Source organism: Ursus americanus, chromosome 27, assembly GCF_024610735.1.
Source record: "Ursus americanus isolate L20-20 chromosome 27, mUrsAme1.1.p, whole genome shotgun sequence".
NCBI classification, from domain to species: Eukaryota; Metazoa; Chordata; class Mammalia; order Carnivora; family Ursidae; genus Ursus; species Ursus americanus.
In genome coordinates, this window is record NC_142153.1 from 24,534,461 (window position 1) to 24,558,893 (window position 24,433).

At 45.6% G+C, this 24,433-nt stretch overlaps 1 long non-coding RNA gene across 3 annotated transcripts in view; it reads left to right on the forward strand.

Moving 5' to 3' along the window:
* LOC148107642 (uncharacterized) overlaps positions 1-15,076 on the forward strand; it is a 123,732-nt gene extending 108,656 nt beyond the window's left edge. Inside the window, exon 6 of one of the 3 annotated variants that reach the window (XR_015721981.1) lies at positions 7,807-15,076. This is a non-coding gene — a long non-coding RNA (uncharacterized LOC148107642). The remainder of the gene's footprint in view (positions 1-7,806) is intronic. The other 2 variants (XR_015721983.1, XR_015721982.1) reach the window with 2 other exon arrangements.
* Positions 15,077-24,433: the final 9,357 nt, after the last annotated feature.

Sequence of the window (24,433 nt, forward strand, 5' to 3'; positions counted from 1 at the left end):
TTGAACATACTGAGGGTGGTCCCCAGGGAGGTGTATCACTCCCACGTATCTTTGAGAGCACTTCATACGAGGAGTGTGGCTGGCGCACAGCCTGTGCCTGCCACTCCTCTGATCCACGGCAGCTTTAATGCCGAAGCCCCATCCCTCCCGTGTGGTCCCGAGAACAACCGAGCAGGGCAGGGCTACGAGAGCCAGGCCGTTCCTGCCCGATGCAGGAATCCTCTGCTGGTTAGTCTTTGTGCTGGTTCTCTCCTTCAGCTGGCCAGGCCTTTCGCAGAGAGGCGATGCAGACCGAGTGTCCTACCCCCTCCTCTCATAGTGTCAGAGCAGCATTGAGGTGAGGGGGTCTTCTCTGCCTTCTCCTGCTTCCTCCCTCATAAATCCCCTCCACACATCTTCCTCCGATAATTCTCTTGCTTGCGCATTTCCACCTTGGCACCTGCTTCTCAGAGGACCTGAATGAAGACCCTGCCTCTTAAAAGGAAACTTCATAAATGAATACGATTGTGTGCTATTAGCGAGACCATTTTATCTGTATTCCTCAACTTACCTTTCAATTCTTCTGATTTTTTTCACTAATTTATTAAGAAATCTGTTTTTTCCCTCTACATTTTTTTTCTTCGAAACCATTGGTAGACAGTAATATAAAAGCTTATGGAAAATAAAGGTTGAGAGAGAAAATAGAAGATAAAAAGTGAAAAAAAATGCTGTGATTCCAGAACGCAGTGTTATTTTAGCATTTTTTTAAAGATTTTATTTATTTGAGAGAGAAAGTGAGTGAGAGAGAGACAGAGCATGAGCAGGGGGAGGGAGAGGGAGAAACGGACTCCGCACTGAGCAGGGAGCCCGACGTGGGGCTCGATCCCAGGACCCCAGGATCATGACCTGAACTGAAGGCAGATGCTTAACCGACTGAGCCACCCAGGCACCCCCCATTCTAGCATGTTTTGAATTAAATTTTTAATTTTGAAATAATCATAGAGTCTCACACAGTTGCAAAAAATAATACAGAGAGATCTTATGCACCTTTACCTAGTTTCCACCAGTGGTAACATCTTGCAAACCCATCATACAGTGTCACAACCAAGGTATTGACATCGATACAGTCAAGACATAGAACATTTCCACCGCAAGGACCTCTGTGGCCCTTTTATAGCCACGCCTCCTTCCCACCTGCCCCCACTTCAAGAATGTTAGATAAATGGACTCATGAAATGGTGAAGCTTTGGGGGATTGTTGTTTTGTTTTTGTTTTGTTTTTCCACTCAGCATAATTTCTCTGGAGATCCACATACGTTGTGATGTGTATCAACATTTTGTTCCTTCTGACTGGTGAGTCGTGTCCATGGCACGAGCACAACACCATTTCCCTAACCATTCATGCATTGGAGGACATCTGGGTGGTTCCAGTTCGTCGCGATCACAAATAATGCTTACTATAAACATTTATCTACAGTCTTTTATGAACATAAGTCTTTAGTTATCTGAGATAAATGTCCAAGAGCACAACTGCTCAATCATGTGGTAGCCACATGGCAAGTTTTTCTAAGAAACTGCCCAACTGTTGTCCAAAATGGATGTACCATTTTATATTCCCACCAGCAATGGACAAGTGACCCCGTTTCTCTGCATCTTCTCCAGCACTGGGCATTATCAGCGTTCCAGATTTTGGCCAGTCTAATAGTGTAATGGTATCTCACTGTTGTTTTCATTTGCATTTCCCTGATGATATATAGAAATGGAGCATTTTTGGGGGGTGCTTATTTACCATCTGTACATTTTTTTTTTTTAAGATTTCTTTATTTGAGAGAGAGCGAGCGGGGGGAGGGGCAGACAGGGAGGGAGAGAGAGTATTAAGCAGACTCCATGCTGAGTGTGGAGCCCAACATGGGGCTCAATCTCAGGACCCCAGAATCATGACCTGAGCCAAAGCCAAGAGGCAGACGCTCAACTGACTGCCCCACCCAGGCGTCCCCATCTGTACAGCTTCTAAGGTCTCTGGCCCATTTTTTAATCTGGTCATTTGTTTGCTTTTCCACTGTTGAGTTTAGAGAGTCTGAAAATATATTTTAGATGCTACTTTTTTTGCCAGAGGTTTGATTTGCAGATATTTTCTCCTGGACGGCAGCTTGTCTTTTCATCTTCTTAACATTTTGTGGAAGTTCAGTTGGTCCGTTTTTCCTTTTATGGATCATAATTTCTTTTGTCATGTCTAAGAATTCTGTACTTAGATCCTAGATGGTTTCTCATATTTTCCCCTAAAACCTTCACAATTTTACATTTTTACATTAGGTCCATGATCCCTCATAAGTTAATTTTTTGGTATGAAGTGTGAGACTGAACTTTGAGGGTATTTGTTTATTTATTTTTCAGCCCATGGAGATCCAATTGCTCTCGCACCATCTTTTCAAAAGCCTGCCTAGCCTCTGTTGAATCTGCACTTTGGTCAAAAACCAGTGGGGCGTATTCACACGCTTCTGTTTCTGCGTTGTCTCTCCTGTCACATGGATCTATGTGTCTATCCCTCTGCCATTACTAGTTTTGATGGTCGTCGCTACCAAACGCGTCTCCAATTTGGGTAGGCTGATTCCTTCCACTTCATCCTTTTTCAAAGTCGTTTTAGATATCTCCGTCCTTTTGCCTTTCCGTGTGAATGTTAGAATAATGTTGTCATCTACACAAGTTTTATCTTGCTAGGGCTTTGTTAGAAATTGTGTTGAACCTGTAAATCAATTTGGAGATACTCACATCTCTACCATACTCGGTCTTCCGATCTGAATCCGGTATCTCTCTCCATTTATTTATACCTTCTTCGGTTTTTGTGTTTGTTTGTTTTTTAAGTAGGTTCCACGCCCAGTGTGGGGCCCAACATGGGGCGTGGACTCACGACTCTGAGATCAAGAGTTCCATGCTCAACCAACTGAGCCCCCAGGCACCCCTACCTCCTTTGCTTTTTTATTAGCATTTGTTTTTCGTGTACAAGTCTTGTACACGTTTTGCTAGATTTCTACCTATTTTTCTGCCTCTTTGTTAGCAAATGATAAATAGTATTGTGTTTTTAATGGCGGTGTCCACCTGTTCATGGTTAGTACACGGAAATACAATTGCTTTTTGTATTGTGATCTTATATCTCGTAACCTTGCCAAAGTCATTCATAGTTTTAGTATTTTGTAGATTTGGGGGGATGTTCAATGCTAGGCTTTCTAGCATTATGTTGAATCTGAGTCATGAAACCCAACGTTCTTGCTTTGTTGTTGCTTTCTTCCTGATTTTCCAAATTTTATCATTTTACCATTTCTTTCATGTTTGGAGAACTTCCTTTAGCTATTCTTTGAGGGGAAGTCTGAATTTATTTTACAAAAATCAGAGCAGAGCCTTGGCCATTTCTTTACATACTGTCTGTAGCTCCTTTCCTGCTGGAACGGACAGTTGAAGAGCTGGAGGCAATGTTCATCGAACCCTCTTCCACTCCATGCGTCTCCCCAAATTGCAGATGTTGAGGGCCTCAATGTAAGGCTTTCTAATTCCTCACAGAAATATTCCACACCCCTAACACTTCTGCCCTTCCCACATTTGCCAAGCCGGAAAGTTTCTTGTAACTCCCTGAACACCTGTCGTGGATGGAGGAGAAAGACTACTGTGGAATCTCAGCTCAGGGAGCCCCACTGCCCCCGTCCTGGGTGCCATGCCCCGGCAACAAACAGACCCTCGACTCCGTCTGCGGTAGGCTGCAAGCTGGTTGCCCAGAGACGTCAGGTCCCAATCTCTGGAGCCCACAGAAGTTGCCTTATATGGCCAGTCTTTGTAGATGCAGTAAAATTAAGGATCTTGAGATGGAGAGATCCCCCTGGACTATCTGGCGGGCCCTAGATACAAACACACGTTCCCTATTAGAGAGAGGCCGAGGCAGATTCTGCAGGCAGAGGAGAAAAAGGCAACGTGACCATGAGGCAGAGACTGCAGCGACATGGCCACAGGCCCCAGAATGCCCCAGAATGCAGGACAAGCCCGTCAGACTTCCAGCTTAGACCGTAAGAGAATCAGCCTCTGTGGGAGTTAGTTGTGCAGCTACAGGGAGCTAATAAACCCTTCCTTTACTTACCTGTGCAGAGGCTAGAAGCCAGGTTTTTAATGTAAATTGAGCTACTGTCAGCGGAAGAAGTAACGATGAGGGGAGGCATTCGGTGATGTCTCTCACCAAAAATTTCCCCCTAATACTCTACGTCTCGAGTACCCTATGCAAGTAGAGAAGTAGAGAAGGCTAACACGTTCTGTGGCTTCTTATCCTGAAAGGTAGGGAAGGTTTTGTTCTCATCCTTACAGATGAGTTAGTGGTGGCTCAGAGTTTAAATCACGTGAATACCGAAAGTGACAAAGCCCCTGGAAGATCTGCCCCGATCTTTAGACCCCCAATCTCAAGACATTTCTCAAAGACGACACTCTGCCTCTTTTAAGGAAGCCGTAGCAAACTCTGATAGAGGCCCTACTGGTAAATCACTACCCATTTTCTTCATCTCTCTCCCCCCACCCCCAATTTGGAGACAAAAGACTGCATCTGGGAATCAGTTGTATTTCACGCCCTGAGATTTGCTGCCACCTGCTGGCAAAAGGAAGACTGGCACAGAGTAACGTTCTTGTGAAAAGGCCCCTGTACTGCCCTGCAGAGCTGTAAGCCAGAGGCCAGTGCAAACTTCCCCGCAGGAGACCGTAAAATAAAAGCAAAGAGCACTAGAAAAGGCACCAGGAGCTCGGAGCCTGCCCACCGGTCTCAGGCCAAGCAGGCAGAGCCACGAGACCCCAGTTGCGCCATGTAAACGCTCTATGGCCCGTGGGGCGGTCTGACGCGAAGTCTCGGAGTTTCTGTGTCCTGGGCAGCACGTACCAGGTGACTCATTTCTTGCAAGTACTAAGCTCACGGAGTTGCTCTGAGCAGAGCCCTGCAGTTCCTTGCCTCTGCTTTCCTGTAGCACCCCTATGACACACATTCTAGAATTATCCTAACTAAACTCTTACTGACATGGGTATGTTTAGATAAATAACCACCATACACATGAATACACAAAGGCCATCCTGTTTACCACTGGGTCGAAAGACGACCACCACGTCTGGCTTGTAAGACAATACTATACCATTTTATTCCACTAGGCGGAGCCAAAAGATCAGCCGAAGCGTATCCTGGGCCTTGACAAGTGGTTTCCAGCGCTCGGCAGTTTTAAATTTGGTGGGCTCAGCGAGCAGGGTTTTAGGGAGTCCGTATCCATCCTCATTTATATGACCCCCGCATTGGCCGTCCTTTTATGCCCAGCTTACGCTTCAGCCAAAACCCCCGCCGCATGTGTATAGATGGGAGCTCTGAGCGCCAGGCCTTGCCTCCGTCCTGGCTACCCTCGCCTAGTACGTCTCTCTAATCTCAGCCCTAAAATTGGCAAATCATGCTATCAAAATACCAAAATGTTCCACCTCGCAGACGCTGCTTCTTCCTCAACTGTACTGACCAAATCAAAGGAACCAAAAACAACAAGGAAAGAAGCCATTTATTGAGTACCTGCTGTATTTCAGGCATTTTCACGTGCCAGCCACAGGTGCATGGATACACAAAATGAGCTGTATACATACCGTGGAATACCTTCCAGAAGAAGGAGTGAAATTTTAGGGGCGCCTGAGGGGCTCAGTAGGTTAGGCATCCGCCTTCGGCTCGGGTTATGGTCGCAGGGCCCTGGGATCCCTGCTCAGAGGGGAGCCTGCTTCTCCCTCTCCCTCTGACTGTCCCTCTGCCTACTTGTGCTCTCTCTCTCTCTCTCTGTCAAATACATAAATGAAATCTTTAAAAAATAATAAAAATAATAAATAATAAAATTTTAAAAATCATCACCTGTTAAAAAAAAGAATGAAATTTTTATATATGCCACGGCATAGATGAACCTTGCAAATATTATGTTTGGTGAAATAAGCTACACACGGAAGACAAGTATCATGTGATTTCACTTATAGGACACGCCCAGAATCAGCAACTTCATAGAGCCAGAGAGCAGAGTGGAGGTGACCTGGGATGGCGCGGGGGCGGGGCGGGGGCGGGGGGGGGGGGGAGCGGTTACTGTTTAATGGGCACAGAGTTGTGTCCAGATCGTGAAAAGCTTTGGAGACAGTGGTTGCACGATATTGTGAATGTACCATTGAATGGTACACTTACAAATGCCGAAAATGAGAAATATCCTATTATGTACCATTTACACATCTGTATACTTACACAATTTTTAAAAATGTCTACTCACGTGCCTACCTCACCTACTGGATTGCAGCTTCCGAAAGGACCAGATTTTACTCATTTTACCCTCAACCCCAAGCCTAGAACCTGACACATGGAGACAATAAAGGGCATCATAGTAAAAACATACAAAGAAAAATCATAGATTTTAAATTTATTCAACAAAAGAGGGGGGGACAGGAGAAACCAAATCTACTGAATGCTTACTGTTTACTAGCATTTTAAAAGTCTCACTCACTGCATCTGAATGTCACGAGCGTGTCCCCGGTGCCAGGCACCAGGAGTGGACGGTGAAGAAGATGGGTTTCTCTGTCCTCACAGACTGTGTCTTTTCCGGATAGGAGACATACACAGAAAGAGATCAGTAACGAATACCCTGTCAGATGGAGCTGGGGTCTGAGAAGAGAGTAAAATGGCGTCACAGAGAAGTGTTGGAATGCGGTGGAAGATTCCCTGTGCCGCGCACGTCAGGGACTCTGAGAAGGAAGCATCTAAGACCTAAACCATGAGGAGGGAGCACATGCCAGTCTCAGGCACAGAATTCCTGGCAGGGAAGAGAAGGTGCAGGGGGGCTAAGGCACCGGGGACACGCTCTGGTACTATAGCACCTCTAAGAATGAGGCCAAAGTCCCTGCCAAGGTTGGAAAGACAGAAATACATAGTGACCTGTTCAGTATGAACTGAGCAGACTCTATTCTTGAATTTCTGTGCAAAACAATAGATTCATTACACACACTGAAGGCTGTCGCTTTTTCACTTGTTTGGAATTGTGCTAGAACTGGTTTTTTTTCCTAAGAGTTTTTATAACTCTCTTAGGTGAAATATTATATACATGTAATTATATATAACACAATATATAAGCTACATCGATTACATAACTATATTTATATGAAATGGTTTTAATTTTGGATCACAAACTTAATCAGTCATTCTTGGGGAAAACGCCACACCTGTCCGTGCTGGAATTCCACCTGACCGTGACTGCCAAGTGCGATCCGCCTGGCTGCTGGCCTCTGGCCCGGGACGCAGCCCCCACTGCTCTGTACAACTTGCTAGCATGTGTCTCGGTAATGCTCGCAGAGACGGTAACGCTAGCAGAGACGGTAATGCCCGCGGAGACGGTAATGTTAGCAGAGACGGTAATGCCCGCGGAGACGGTAATGCCCGCGGAGACGGTAATGCCCGCGGAGACGGTAATGTTAGCAGAGACGGTAATGTTAGCAGAGACGGTAATGCCAGCGGAGACCGTAATGCCAGCGGAGACGGTAATGCCAGCAGAGACCGTAATGCCAGCGGAGACGGTAATGCCAGCAGAGACCGTAATGCCAGCGGAGACGGTAATGCCAGCAGAGACCGTAATGCCCGCAGAGACCGTAACGCTAGCCGCCACGAGCGGCTTTATGCAACTTGCACTTGAAGAGTGATTTCGACCAACGTCCATTTTGCCAGCTCTGTATGAGGCAGTACGCGGGGAGCCGGGTGGCTGGCACCGTGTTTCCGATGTATCTGATGTAGTCCTTTTTTTTTTTTTTTTTTTTTTAGATTTTATTTATTTCTTGGAAAGAGAGAGAGCACAAGCAGAGGGAGCAGAAGGCAGAGGCAGAGGGAGAAGCAGGCCCCCGCTGAGCGGGGAGCCCGATGAGGGACTCGATCCCAGGATCCCGGGATCATGCCCTGAGCAGAAGGCCGATGCTACACTGACCGAGCCCCCCGGGCGCCCCTTTCTGATGTATTCCCACGGCACCCCGGCATCCCCTGTTCCTTTCTCTGTCTCTGTTCTCTCCTGATTTTTTTTTTTCTTAGCGCAGGTCAAATGGTCAACATTAATGAAGTGAAGATTCGAGGAGGCGTAACCAACATAATTCAGGGCCAGCCATGGGGTGAAATGCCCTGTGTCTTGGCAGAGAATCTGAGAATGCGGGATGCTCAGAGCTGGTACAGGCTCCCAGGAGAAAGCAGCCTTCAGAGACCACCCGAGATTTCTCCGCAAAAGGGCCCTGTTTTGGGACTCTGCTTCCACGTGGACTGGACACGGCACTGAGTGTGGCCATGGGTTGAATTGTGTCCCCACACACCAAAGATACGTTGAAGTCTTAACCCCCAGCATCTCACAATATGAACTTATTTAGCAATAGGGTCCTTGCAGATGTAATGAGTTACATTAAGACGAGGTCATATTGGAGAAGGATGGGCCCTGAACACCATATGACTGATGTCCTTCTAAAAGGAGGGAAATGTGGACAGACACACAGGGAGAAGGCCGCGTGATGATGAAGTCACACAGCCACAAGCCAGGGAGCGCTGGGCTGGGGCCTCGGGAAGCTGCAAGGTGCCAAGAAGGAGGCTTCCCTCAGCTTAGAGAAAGCACGGTCTTGCCAACACCTCGTTTTCCGACTTCTGGCCTCCAGAACGGTCCGAGAACCCATTTCTGTTGTTTTAAGGCACACAGTTTGTCTTACTTGGTTCGCTCCAGCAACCCTAGGAAACTAATAGAAGTGTGGACTGAAAAACGAACAAACTCCAAATGCCAACCTTGCACAAAAGCAATACAAGAAGTAAAGGGGGAGGGGCAGGTTCGTTCATAAGCTAGCTTCCCAATATCCTTGTATTTCTTATTCTACGCAGAGACTCATAACACACTTCTTTTCCACGGGCTTATTTAACCAGTTCAGATGGGAAAGTGGACCTTTGCGGTTGGGAGATATCCTGAGCCTTTGCTCCAAACTCTGGGAACCAAAAAGGACACATGTGGAGTCCAAGGGGCTTTGGTTCGTATATGAAATAAAACCCAAGGGCCGCCTGGGCAGCTCAGTCAGTGAAGCGTCTGCTTTCAGCTCAGGTCATGGTCCCAGGGTCCTGGGATCCAGCCCCACATCGGGCTCCCTGCTCAGCGGAGAGCTTGCTTCTCTCTCTGCCTCTCCCCCTGCTTATGCGCACAGGCTCGCTTCTCTCTCTCTGACAAATAAATAAAATCTTAAACAAAACAAAACAAAAACAAAACCTCGAGCTAACCTGAACCATACAACAGCTCAAGCCTGACACGTCTCTAAAGCGTCCTTTAGAACACAGCGTTCATTATAGCAAAAAAATGCTGACTGACCAACTCAAGTCATCATTTTCTCAGTGGATTTTTTTTCCGCTTTGGCTCGTGTCGCCAGGAGGTGGGTGACAGGTGACGGTGGCAGAACAGGTTGTACAGCGGCGTCTGGCATCTCTTGTTCTCAAGCTTTGAAGCTTCTGCCAAATACACGGAGAATTCGGAAACGTCACATTTAACCCTCTGTTGCAAAAGCATAGAATGAGTTGGTGTGAGCTCAGGATTTCGCACCCTGCTGGCACACGGCAGGCGCCTGGAAAATGCGAGCCATTATCGTTTCGTCATGAAAGAGACACAAGCTCAATTTTACCCTCGGGAGAATAGTTGCTGAAGTTGGCTAAAGTCTTGAACTGTACCTATAACCGGAAACTCCACTTCCGGAATAATAAAGTTGCCACGTATCCTGTTGTTTCAAGGCTCAATGAATGGGGATGAAAATGCTTTCAATCTGAGCTTCCCAGCGCTTCGAGGAGACATTTCGAGAAGGCAGAGTTCATTTCCTCCCTTCTCGTGGCCTCTCAGGGGCGGTAATGGAGCAACTCTGCAGGGCACAGACCGGAAAGATGTCCCAGTGTCTATTACTTCCGTCTATATGTCAAGATGGGAAAAGAATATTGGGAGAGGAAGCAAAAGTGGATAAATATGAGCTATGGCTATAAAGGTAAAAACAGAGTGTGGAAGGTAGGAAAACTGACAGTTCTATGCTCCTTAAAAAAAGTATTGTTATGTTAGTCACTTTTATTTTCAAGTGGGTTGACCTGTATTCTATTCAATTTCACTCTAAATATTAAAACAGTCCATTTCATCCTTAAAAAATGTATAATTTTTATTGTTGTATACAGAAAGCAACACTAAAAATCTAGGGGACTATAAGTTGACAACAAGATCACCCCAACAGATGAAAAGAGTCTGAAAATGTTGGCAGACCCAAAGAGGCACTGAGCTAACTTAAACAAGAGGCATCACATCTCACCCTGTTCGCTATCAGAATCTCTGAGTCATCTATGAAATCTTTTTTTAAATTCATTTTTATTCATTTTTTTACTTTTTTAATTTTAATTCCAATATAGTTAACATACAGTGTTGTATTAGTTTCAACTGTACAAAATAGTGATCCAACAATTCTCTACATTACTCAGTGCTCATCATGACAACTGTACTCTTTTTTTTTTTTAAGATTTTACTTATTTATTTGACAGAGAGGGAGACAGCCAGCGAGAGAGGGAACACAAGCAGGGAGAGTGGGAGAGGAAGAAGCAGGCTCCCAGTGGAGCAGTGAGCCCGATGTGGGGCTCGATCCCAGGACCCTGGGATCACGCCTTGAGCCGAAGGCAGACGCTTAACGACTGAGCCACCCAGGCGCCCCTGATAACTGTACTCTTAGTCTCCACGTATAACACTCATTCCCCCACCCACCTCTCCTCCGGTAACCATCAGTTTGTTCTCTATAGCTCAGAGTCTTGTTTTTGGCTCGTCTCTTCTTTTTTTTTGTTTGGTTTCTTAAATTCTACATATGAATGAAATCATATGGTATTTGTCTTTCGCTGACTGACTTATTTCACTTACCATTATACTCTCTGGATCCATCCATGTCATTGCAAATTATTCTTTTTAATGGCTGAGTAATATTCCATTGTAGATGTATACCACCTCTTCTGTAGATGGTATATATTCATCTATCAGTGGGCACTCGGGCTGCTTCCATGATTTTCCTTTAGTAAATAATGCTGCTATAAACATGGGGGTGCATGTAACCGTTTGAGTTCGTGCTTTTGTATGCTTTGGTGAATACCCAGGAGTGCAATTATTGGATCATAGCATAATTCTATTTTTAAGATTTTCAAGGAAACTCCATACTGTTTTCCAGGGTGGCTGCACAAGTTTGCATTCCCACCAACAGTACAAGAGGGTTCTTTTTTCTCCACATCCTTACCAACACTTGTTCCTTTTTTTCTTTTTTCTTTTTTTCTTTTTTTTTTTTGCCATTTTGACAAGTGTGAAGTTTATCTCATTGTGGTTTTGGTTTGCATTTCCCTGATGATGAGTTATGTTGAGAGTATAGAATCTTTTTTTTTTTTTAACTTCCAAAGTTTCCAAAGGCAAATTCACCCACACTCATATCCACAAGCCCTAGCCCTCTTCCTTCTCCAACACCCAAGAGTTACGAGTCCCCATCTTAACTCTTGGACGTGATTTTCACCTTCATCCAGACGCCAGGCTAAACACCACCGCCACCCTTCCCTCACCACGCTAATTTTGCTTTTCTCTTCTCCAGTACGATCGCTTCTGTCCAAGTCTGACATCTGTCACCTGAAGCATTACAATAAACAGCCTCCTAGCCAGTCTCCCCGCTTCCCACTTCTCTTCTGTTCTGCTCGAGAGATGGCTCAAACCCAAGTCAGAACAGGGCGTTGCCTAGCTTTACAACCGCGGCACTTCTCTTATCTGCGGCATGGGGGCGCTCCTGAGCACGGCAAGTTCTTTCAGAGCACTGCCGCTGGCCGTGTGATCGCACACATTTATACAAACACACATTTGCGGATTCTCAAGAACCACCCCGTGGTTTTGCTCCTACCGGTTCCTCTCCCTGACCCCCTTTCCCCTTTATCAGCCTGGTGGAGTCTCATCTCCCAAGACCAGTCCACCTTGTGTCGTCTCGCTGGCTTTCCTCAAGCCACCCCTTGCCCCCTCCCACCCAGGAAGACGGCTCACCGCCCTGTCTGATAGGACCCCTGAGGACCCCGCCCAATACCCAGCAGAGTCAATGTGTGCGCCTAGGATGGTGGTGGCTGGGGCTGGGTGAGGCCTTCAAGAAAATCAAAGCAACAAGAAGACACCGTTTTGTTTATTTATTTATTTATTTAGGAATTATTTCTTTCTTTTTTCTTTTTTTTAAATTTATTTGACAGAGAGAGACAGCCAGAGAGAGGGAACACAGGCAGGGTGAATGGGAGAGGAAGAAGCAGGCTCCCAGCAGAGGAGCCTGATGTGGGGCTCGATCCCAGAACGCAGGGATCACGCCCTGAGCCGAAGGCAGACGCTTAACGACTGCGCCACCCAGGCACCCTGAAGACATCGTTTTGAAGTGACAACTATGGAAGAAAACCGAATGAATAAGGAAAGAGTCACTGAAATGAGAAGAATGAATCATGTACAACAATGTGTCCATACTTTTAACTCACAAAATAAGATGAGATGAATCTGTATTTTCAAGTGGCTTGATGTGACACTTTGTCCAAGTTTACTTTAAGCACTAGAATAGCACAATGCAGCCTTAAAAAAAAAAAAAAGAGCCATGTATTTCCACATTCACCAGGAACAAGTAATTTGTCAGGTGCTCAGAAAACAATCTGATTTTCTTAATAGTGTCAACAGTGCAACTTGTGAATGAGGATGTGGGTAAGTCAAGATAAAAACAATGTTTGAAATATTTTTCCCTGTTATCTACAGGGATAAACAGATTAGACTTACAGACTGGAATTTTAAAACTCCCAGGAACACATTTCCTTAGTTACGTAATGAGACAATGAGAAACACTTGAGTCTTGGCCACATTCCAAAAAATGATATTTAGATACACTGCATCAGGAAGTTCAAGGACATGTTCTGATGACAAAGGGGAGTGTGCTGAAGCAGGTCAGGGTGAATTCATAAGGTCTTCTCTTCCATCTACTGCCCAGAAGGAAATCAATCCATTCATGTCACAAATGCAGATTACCTTCAAAAGCCAAAAGTCATGTTGGGAATTATGTTCACCTGTCCATGAGGATAAAATTACCAGCAGTAAAACTTATATCATACTGAAAAGAAAACTGCAGAAAGGAGACAAAGGATAAATCCTGAACCCCCTAGCAAAATATTACAAGAGTTGTCCTTTTCACTTTACAGACCCTAGTTGGAACTTCTTGCCGAAAGGATGGTGAAGAGCTAGATTGGGGGAAGTCAATCCAAAATGGACTGGAAGATGGGGCACCCGGGTGACTCAGTCAATTGGGTGTCTGACTCTTGATCTCAGCTCAGGTCTTGATCTTAGGGTTGTGAGTTCAGGCCCTGGGTTGGGCTCCATGGAGCCTTCTTAAAATAAATGAGTCAAATAAATAAATAAAAACAAAACAAAGTGGATTGGAAGAACGGGGTCCACCACAGGCAAAAGGCAAACCAAATCCAGTCCTACCACCTGGTTGGAAGAGTGCTGACCATTTCTGAAAACAGGCTTGCACTTAGCCATTTCCGGGTCTTTGGTCCCCTTGTCTCTGCCTGGAATGTCCTTTTCCAACCTTCTCTGGCTCACCCATCTTACTAACCCTTCATGACCCAGAGCAAATGCATGCCTGTGACCCTTCCGTGCTCACTCCACATCCCCAGAAACGGCACTCCATGCAGACCTCTCTTACAGTGTTTATCTCTCTGTATCCACAACTGTTTACTTACAATTCTATCTCTCCCTCTAAACTGAGCCAGTGTATTTCGTCACCAGGAATTAATCCTCAAGGAGTGAGCTCAGTGAGCACTCATGAATGTGTGGTGAAAGAGCGAATAAATTAATGCATTAATGGAAACCAAATTTCTGGACACAAGCCTGACGCAATGACGTCACCCCTCATTACGCTCCCTAATCCTAGCTTCCAGTACCCCTTCATCATAAAGAAACACAATGAAATGATTTCTAAAATAACTACAACTCTAGGACTCTATGGCCATGTCCTTCAATATCAGTGAATTATCCCCACATAATAAACCACCCCAAGAATGAATGACTTACGATTTATTCTTTCTCTGCACTTTGATTGGTTGAGCGCTCTCATGCAATGGCATTCTGGTGGCTGGGATGGAAGGGCTATGAGGGACTCACATGTCAGGGGTCTTGGTGCTAGCTGGGTGCCTTGATTCCCTCCCAGGCCTCTCACCCACCAGCCACTGGACTAGCACACTAACATGGACAGGCTCCCCTGAACACGCTCTGATCAAGCCCCCCTTATGTCCTCTATGCAGGTGTCCATTGGCCTGGGCGAGTCACAGGAGCTTACACTCTACCCCTTGAGGACAAAGTGGCAAAAACTTTAAGTCATTTTTTTTCAAAGATTTTATTTTTAAGTAATCTCTACACCCAATGTGGGGCTCGAACTTACAACCCCGAGATCAAGAGTCTCAGGCTCCACCCACCGAGCCCGCCAGGCGCCCCTGTAAATCATTTTTAATCTGCTCCAACATCGCAGAAATCCTAGTAAGTTAATTTTGTTGCTACCACTATTGCAAGTGGAGAATGGGACTTTTTTCCTTTGCTTTTCTTTCTTTCCTTTTTCTGGGGGGGTGGGCAGCAAAGCAAGGTTTATTGAGTGACAGCCAAGTGATAGTACAAAGTTCCCAAGGACGGAGGGGCCCCGAGTGGTTTGCCACCAGAGTGTCTAAGTCTAGGGGTTTTTATGGGCTTGTTGGCGGGCTGTTGGAATCTGATTAACGCTCCCTCCTGTCATCCAACCAGGTTTTTGTCACTTATCGATCACATGGGAAAGGGTGGAGGGCTCCTTCCAGGGTGTGTAAAATCCTTTTAAGGGTGGTTTCCTCTTAGGGCGGAGGCCCTTGTCCCTGCCTGCCTACCTTCCAGCTATCCTCCATCAATCCCCCCTCCAAGGAGGGAACCCTAACAGCTGTTAGGGAAGAAGGGCGGTGACCCACCAACCGATCGTGGCTACTTCCTGCTGGTCAGGGGCATTGGGTGGGGTGGCAGTCATCTCATCCTGATCTCTCACGGGGTCTCCTGTAGATGTGTGCTTTGACCTCCATGTCAGGCTCCATCTGAACCACCGTTTGGAGTTGATGACCTTTATCCTGGAAGATAGAAAGCGGACTAGGGCATTTAGGAGGGAAGGCCCAAAGCACAAAGCAAGACCCAGCACAGTCAGGAGTCCTACGAGAGATAGAGGATGTTTCAGTGAACCCCCCACATACTGTGAAGGGGGGGAATGCAATAAGAATTAGGATTTTGATGGGATATAAGGAAAGTAACTTTTAAGAAGACTTAGCTGTATCTTGTCGCTTCAAGACTAGTTTGAAGTCCTCTCTGGGTTCACCGAGGGATTTCAGTTCCTTGTTCTTAGCCCCCACTGGGGACCAGGGTTTGATTCTGGAATAGTGGACAGGCTTCAAATGGAGGCACTTTGACACTGTTGGAGTGGCTGAAGTCACTGTCTGCGGGCCTTTCCAGACTGGCTCTAACAAGCACTTAGTAAATATCCCACTTGTTGCGTTGATTCTCTGGGCCAAGGCCATTCCCTTTAAAGCTGGGGCACTAAGCAAGGTCCTCTTGAGATTTTTATGTTTTTCTGACTCTGGATCCCACATTAATAGATGGGGGGCATCAGCTGTCAGGGTGTCCTTGGTCAACCAATAGAAGGGGTGTGCTATTTCTCCAAATCCTGGTGTCCACTTTCCAACAGTGAGTGTCCTGTTAAGCCCCAAACCCCTTTCCAACGAGGGAAAGTTGGGGGGTCCTTAAGGTGTATGGGAACGGGCACTGCTGTGAGGACCCGATTCACTTCCCAGCCTGACTTGCCCAGACCCGGGAATTATTATCAGCCTCTATTAAGGGGAGGCAATGGCTAGTCTGCCCAGGGGCTACCAACATGAGAGTTAATATCTCTGCCTAAGAGAGGTGTGGGGCTCTCGGGCATTAAGAAAGACTGAGAGAAAATTCACTCTCCCCAGGTGCATCCCAGGGGCGAGAAAAAACTTTGACTATCGGGTCACCCAGTGACGCCTTTAATGACAACACTGCGGTTGGACAGTTGGCCTGGGGTGAGAGTAGAACAGAAACGTGGCTCCAGGAGCAAGAAGGAAATCGACTGGTTTTCCTTCTATGTCCAAAATCACCTGAGGCTCTGGGTTCCCGGTGGTGAGCTGTTTCCAAGGAGTCACCACACACAGCCCTGGGCCCCATCAGCCCGAGCAGGGGCGCTGGCCACCCGAGCCCTGGCAGCTTGAGGTCCCCAAGGGCATTCAGAGTTCCAGTGTCCCCCTCCACGAGTGGGACAAGGGTTACTGGGCCTTGGCTTTTGCCATTGGGGGGTATTCCAGGGTCCTGGGCGGCTGCAGAGGCCGCAACCAAAGCCTCAGCCTTTCTCTTCGGCTTCTGTTCCTCTCTCTCCTCTCGGTCCCAACTGTGAAAGACCCACTGGCAGCTCCTTAGAGCTCTTCTAGGGTCCCCTTGGAGCCAACAGCCAACTTTTGCAGTTTTTTCTGAATATCTGGGGCTTCTGGGTCTTTAAGAACCATCCTGGCTGTGGGAGAACTGGGGGAGATAGTTGTGTATTTAATGAGAGCCTCTCAATCTTTCCAAGAAAACTGTTGGTGTTTTCTTCCTGAGTTTGGGTGGACAGTTAGCATGTTTACCAACAGACCCAAATATCCTTTACCAGAGACTCTGAAAGCTACCTTAACAATCACCCATGAAAACTCTGAGACAGACAACCACCATTTTTCACCAACAGACCCAAATATCCTTTAAAAGTGCAAACCTATGTCCGGCCATCGATGCTTTAGCACTTTATCCTATTGGGAAAAGACCTCGAGGTAATCCCATCGACCCTCCAAGCAAAACTTTCTCAACAATTACCCAAGAAAACTTTGAGATAAACAAGATTAACTGCCACTTTTTTTAAAGATTTTATTGATTTATTTGACAGAGAGCACAAGCAGGGGGAACGGCAGGCAGAGGGAGAAGCAGACGCCCCATGGAGCAGGGAGCCCGATGCGGGGCTCCAACCCAGAACCCTAAGCCGAAGGCAGACGCTTAACCGGCCAAACCAGTGAGGCACCCCGATTAACCGCCGTTTTATCGCGAGTTTATTTGACTTTCAGCAAACCTAGATGGAATCATTCCCAGTTCTAAACCTCATCTGCTTGGACAGCTGAGCAAGCAGACTCTTTGGTTTTTTCCACCACAGTGGAAACATGCCGTCCATGTCAGGCCAGAGAAGACAGAGAATTTCCCCTAGACAAAGTGAGTTTCGGGAGTTTTGTGTTTTTTTGGTTTTTGGTGTTCGGTTTTTTTGCCTCCTTCTTCCAACACGTCTACACTCAAATTTCAGCTCTTACGTCGTTCCATTGCTTCGCCCTTCCAGGTCCATGTGGAAAACAGCTCTGAATTTATTGGGAATGCTGATGCTGTTTTACCACTTTGCTGTTGGCTATTGACCTAAGTACATACTCTCACCACTGGGGGAAATCTCTCTTTCCTATTTCGCTAGGGGTTTTCGTTATTTGTTTTAGTTATAGTAATTCATATTGAATGTGAACAAATAAAAGAAGCTTTTAGGGTGATTATTTCTTTTGGTTCATTAGCACGATGGATTGTATTCCATTTCCTGCTGTTGAGCACTCATTCTGTTTCTTATCCAGGGCGTCCCTCCCCGCCCCTCGCCCTCCGCTGCCAGGGATGTGTGCGGGGCTGGGAGGGCTGACTGCTCTGCACCCGGACTGTGGATTAATCTCAGTCTTCCGGTCCCACTTCTCCCCCTTCCTCACCTGTTAACGGCCACATCTGTGCTGCCCCAAAGCACAGGGGCGACTGGCCACACAAAGTTATCGAGCACTTGGAATGGTACATACGAGCTGAGTTGTGCCATAAGTGTAAATAAAACACGTCGGATTTTGAAGGCTTAGCACACACCAAAAAATGTAAACGCTCTCATTAATAATGTTTATATCAGGTACATTGAAATGACACTATTTTAAATATATTGGGTTAAATAAAATACAGTATTTTTTTTAAAGATTTTATTTATTTATTTGACAGAGATAGAGACAGCCAGCGAGAGAGGGAACACAAGCAGGGGGAGTGGGAGAGGAAGAAGCAGGCTCCCAGCAGAAGAGCCTGACGTGGGGCTCGATCCCACAACGCTGGGATCACGCCCTGAGCCGAAGGCAGACGCTTAAGGGTTGTGCCACCCAGGCGCCCCTAAAATACAGTATTAAGATTAATTTCACTTGTTTCTGTTTACTTCTTTTTAATGTGGCTACTAGCTCATTTAAAATTACTTTTTCCATATATAGACACCTGTATGCATACATAATTATCTCTCTTGTACCACATCCATCCAGATGAAGGCTACTTTTTGGTTACAAATATTTCTAAGATATTTTGATGGTCTCATTCAAAGATAATTGGACAAACCTGTGATAGATGGTTGCAGGATTGGCCCCAATTTGTTCTCATCTCTCTCTCCACGCCCTGGGTAATCCCTTCCCACGCTCACTCTGGCCTTGGCCGTGTGACTTGGCAAAGTGAGCAGAGCCTTGCAGAGCGCTGGTGCATGAAGGGCCGCCCTCTCTTGCTGCTGGAACCTTGGAATCAGACTGGAAGTATCCCTGGCAGCCTCCTAGAGGCCGAGAGACCCTGAGGAGAAGCCAGGCTGTGTGGGCATCCCAGGTGTTCCAGCAGAGCCTAGCCGCCAGCCCTGACGTCAGCGGGCAAGAGGGACAGAAGGATCACACAGCCAAGCCACAGAATCAAAAGAAACCATAAATCGTTGTTGTTTGACGCCCTGGAATTTTGATATAATTTTCATGCAGCAAAGGCCAACCGATTCAGTGCTTTCAGTCTTGAAGATAGAAATCATGCTGTAGAATGGGATTAGTCATAATTCAGTTTAATTACATGTCAATGTAAACCACCTTCTCAGATTCTCGATACTATCATATGATGGGTTTTAAAGTAGTCGATTTGGTCACCAGGATGTCATTTCCTACCAATGTCCTCCCTTACTTTTACCTGCCTTATCATGCAGTTCAAAATTCACATACTTTATAGATCTCTCTCTCTCAAGAAACTTCCTCTTCTCCTAACCACTTACAGATAAGCACGCTTGCCTCCAGGAGGTGACTTTTATTGCCCCTACAATAAGCAACTGTTTACAGGTTCTGTGACTAATGAGCGGCACCGCCAGGATTTCTGAATCCTAGTCGTTACTTCTCTTGGGAATCTTCCAGCGACTCGTCCTCCACAGCCAGCCTCCTCCCAGTGGGACCGGCAGGCGTTCCCCCAGCAAAGAGGGAACACATCTTCCAATTCATCAAATCTGTTACTTACAACAGAGCCAACAGCCAAGAAACATCATGACTAGAATTGTTTATGAATTGCACTCCAGTAAAATCAATTTTGCCCAAGAAATTTAAAACATTTTTTTTAAAGATTTTGTTTATTTATTTAAGAGAGAGAGCACAAGCCAGGGGAAGGAGCCAAGGGAGAGGAAGAAGTAGACTCCCCACTGAGCAGGGAGTCCAATGCGGGGCTCCGTCCCAGGACCCTGGGATCACGCCGTGAGCGGAAGGCAGACACTTAACGACTGAGCCACCCAGGCGCCCCTTAAAACATATTTAAACCAAAAACACAAATAACATGTGGCTGGCTTCTGAAAATCACATAAGGTATCAAGTGGCCGTCCTTCTAGGTATCAGGCAGAAAGATTCCGATTCTGATGGGGTCCCCTTTCTTTTGATTCACTGTCTTCCTCGTTATACCAACGATATTTTGTATGTATCTTCAACAAAGCGTTATTCCAATTTAGAATTTACATTTGTAAAAAAAAGAGAATTTTTTGTGTTGTCCAGTTATACATAAGCATATTCCACTCTCAGCAATGTTCTACTACACTTTCAGTGACCGAGAGAAAATATTTTTAATCGGCATTGGAGCTCCGTATCAACACTGGCCAGAACCAACTGCTAAGATTTCTATGTATCTCCTTCTCCAAAACAAACGAATTTTTAAAGTATGTAGGTTTTCAACACTTGAATTTGCTTTACAGAAAGAGTGACTGAAATCTGAAGATAAATGGAGCGAGAGCTGAGGATTCAGGTTGTTGTTAACGCTACATTGGTTTGTAGACTGGACACACTGGTTTTGATTCCCCACCAGCACGTGTGGGCTCTTCGTCTTACGTCCCATAGCTACAGAAAACTAGATACACCTAAACTTTGCCTTTATTCCAAGTCACTCCCACATCATCAACACGAACACACTACTCTCTGCTACGCCCTTGAGACTTATGGGTTCCCATCTTTATTATATTTTGGAAACATTATAAAGGTTAACTCATTCATCTTTTTTTTAAGTAGACTCCATGCCAAGCATGGAGCCCAATACCGGGCTCGAACTCACGACCCTGAGATCAAGACCTGAGCTAAGATCAAGAGTCAGACACTCACCGACTGAGCCACCCAGGCTCCTGACTCATTCATCTTTATAACAATCTGGTTACATAGGAACTAAGTGCTCCATTTATATTTGAAGGAAGTTGAGATTCTGGGACGTGAACTTGCCCAAAGGCAAACAAAGCATGGCAGAGCCGGACTTACACCCACATCTGTTCAGCGTCAAAGCAGGCGCCAAATACCTTCGCTCCATAGGTCTGAAAGCCCCCCCTCCTCTCCGCGACTTCACATCGGGGACGTGGAGAGGCTGGAGCCCACCTTCTCATGGTCCTGCCAGCCCCAGCATGTGTTTCCTTGGACACACCTGGTAGGCTTGCCCGTTCTCTGCTGCTGGGTTTCATCTGGGTCTTTCTGATGGGAAACAGGGTCAGGAACTGAGTGCGCCCGACCAGTCGTTAACATTCTGTGGGGTTTCCTGATCCAGGGGAACCGAAACACTGAGAAAATGCCTGGCAGATGGCATCAAACTTCACAAACAACTGACAAGTTTTACAAGTTTAACAGGTTCCTTTTGGAATTGCTTCTACAACAGAGAGGTGGAGAAGCACGCGGGGCTGGCCAGAAAGGGGTCTTTCTCAAAAGTGCCGGCAGAGAAATGGCACTGTGGCGTGGCATTCATTTGCCAGGTACCAGACTCACCAAATGCCACACCAACCGGAAAGGGAGTAATAACACATTTCTGCAGGTTTCTCCGTGATGTGCTTGTGAAATCAGTATCCAGAGGTCAGGGATATAAAACCCTTCTGTTTCTCATACTCAAGTTGTTTCGGTGAAATTCCCCCCTCTCCCCATCTCTGTCTGTTGATGTGAAACGTAACTGTGAACGGGAGCAGGACAAGACAAAGAACTTTCCAGCACAGTCTACACTGCATTCTCCTCTTAGCACTGAGGAGCAGAGATCGAAAATGTGCAACTGTCCAGACAAGGGGGATTATCTTTGCTCTGAAATTAAGGAGGGAGACAGGTTTTCCTCTACTCCTTTTTTGTTACTGAGTCCAAAGGATCCATCAGGCAAAACAACGGCTTGCTACATTTATTAACTTTTACTTTGTCCTGATAAATTAAACCCTTTGGGATGGGGCAATAGTTTCTTTTAAAGGCACTATAGTTTTGATATCTTTAGGTCTAAACTTCCCCTTCAATCTAATTGAAACTCCGTAATTGAAGCCTATGGACTAGCAGTATACGGTTCCTGCCCATTACTGGGTTCAATGCATTTCCCACACGTATTCAGACATAGCATAATATGGTAAACACAACACTGGGTCCTTCACAGCAGAGTATTATCTGCTTAGCAACCACAAGAAGTGTATTCAGAGTTCCAGGAAGAAAAAGAGAGACTATGTTTCTTAATATTCTTAAGTATGCACATTCACCACAATTATGAACATGGTATTATTAAAAATGCCCTTCCAAAGAAGAAATAACATAAAAACGAGAAAGTGGGGTGTGTGGTCATTCTGTTAGAAATGAGTTGGACAGTTGGGTAGTCAGGACCAGGGTCCCCAACAAGAACATATGGAGTCAGGACAGCTAAGAAAAAACAGCACTGACGTCCTGTTTTGCACCTTAGACAGGACCGCGCTAGCATTCCGCTCTGCTGCCGTTGCCGAGGTGACTTCTGCAAAACGTCCTACAATAAGGCCACTAACCACAAGGCATTTGTCACTATCACAGGCAGGGGCCAGTTACAGCACAAGCCCGCCGCCCGCTGTCAGAAAAACAAAAAGAGCATCTGCATGTTGACATTAACCTAATCGGTAGACAGATGATGCGACCAAAGCCCAGTTTAGCAGGACTCAGCACATTCTGACTGCTGAGGATACTGCCTTTTATTCCAAGTCACTCCCACATCACCAACACGAACACACTACTCTCTGCTACGCCCTTGAGCCTTACAGGTTCCATCTTCATTGTAGGGTATAGATGATCGATTTGTTGCTATGTAAAGAGTGTTTCTAGATCATGTAGAAGCATGAAAAATACTTGGAAGTATAAAAAACAGCACCCAATCTTCTTTCCAAAATAAGTGCATATCATTTCTTGTGTCTGCATTTCTTTTCTTTTTTTTTTTTAAGATTTTATTTATTTGACAGAGAGCTAGGGAGAGAGCACAAGCAGGGGGAGCAGCAGGCAGAGGGAGAGAGAGAAGCAGACCCCCGCTGAGCAGGGAGCCTGATGTGGGGCTCGATTCCAGGACCCTGGGATCGTGACCTGAGCCAAAAGCAGCCTCTTAACCAACTGAGCCCCCCAGGCGCCCCTTGTGCGTGCATTTCTGAGAGCAAGTCAATGCTACGTCACAAGAGAATTCAGCTCTTTTACTTTTCACTTAGGACTAGGCTTACTTGCGGCCAGAAAAGATGGTGCATTCACAATTGTGAAAGAGATATTGGTGTCGTAAGAATATGGAACTTGACTTTCAAAGTCAGAAAAATGGAGGAACTTAACTGACGATGAACTTTCAGAAGTTGTGTTTTTCAAATTTACAAAAGTCTACGGGAAAGAAAATTTGAAAATTTAGACAAGCTCAAAGAAAATGAAAAGTAATCATAAATCACATCACTTCAAGAATAGCTAACATTTTAGTATATCTCTTTCTAGTGTCTTCCAAAACACACATACATCTTTTTAACCTAATTGGTCTCATGCTGCAATACTATTTTATAATCTGTTTATTATAAAGCATACTACACCGAATAGCCTTATAGCTAAAGTCTTTCCACATCCTCAGTTTATTTCCTTGAAGCAAATACCTAGAACATTAATTGATAAATCAAAGAGACAGCACATCTCTAAGGCTTTAAAAAGCAAACTATAACATCACCTCTACAATAAATACACTATTTACTTTCCCTCCGGTAATGACTTTTTCCCCAACTCTAGCCAAAACTGGGTAGCGTTTCTCCCCCTTAACATTTCCTGTTTAAGAAAACTGGTTCCCCCATGTTTGGTTTTGGATGCGTGTGAATAAAAGAGTCACTTAATTGATCGCCTTCGAACAAGGCTTATTCGATGTTTATTTTCCTCTGTGATTGTGCATTTTCTTTGCCCGTTTTTCACTCTGCTCTTCACTATTCCTGTGGATTTGCCACGCAGATATGAAATATCAACTGCTTTTCCGCCACAAAAACTAAAAAGATTCGTCCAAATTTTGAGAAATTATTAAATTAAAAACGGTACGTTTCCATATCATTAAGTCTATCGAGCTTTTTCTCTATAATTGTCATCTTTGGTGTTTTGCTTAGAAAGCCTTTCCAGGGGCGCCTGGGTGGCACAGCAGTTAAGCGTCTGCCTTGGGCTCAGGGCGTGATCCCGGCGTTCTGGGATCGAGCCCCACATCAGGCTCCTCCGCTAGGAGCCTGCTTCTTCCTCTCCCACTCCCCCTGCTTGTGTTCCCTCTCTCGCTGGCTGTCTCTCTCTGTCAAATAAATAAATAAAATCTTTAAAAAGAAAAGAAAAGAAAAAAGAAAGCCTTTCCACAGCCCATTTATTCACCTCCCCCTCTACTTCCTTCCTCTTCTCTCAGGATTCCTTTCTACATGTAACTCTGCCATCCACGTAGACATTTTTCCCTTCTTTTTTTACATATTTTGTGATGCAAGGACTTACGCTTTTTCTTCCCCCGAAGCTCAGCAGTTGCCACAACACTATTGAATTTTCGTGCCTTTCTCTAAGAGCTGAAATCCCACTTTATCGTATTTATAAGTTTGTGCATAACTAGGACCCCCTTTTTGGCCTTGACTATGTTTTATTTCTCCACCTTCCCATTCTAGTGCTAAGTTCACACTATTGAATTATTAATTACAGCTTCGTAGCACATTCAACAGCCAGAGGGTGATACCCTTTTCATTTCTGCTGTCTC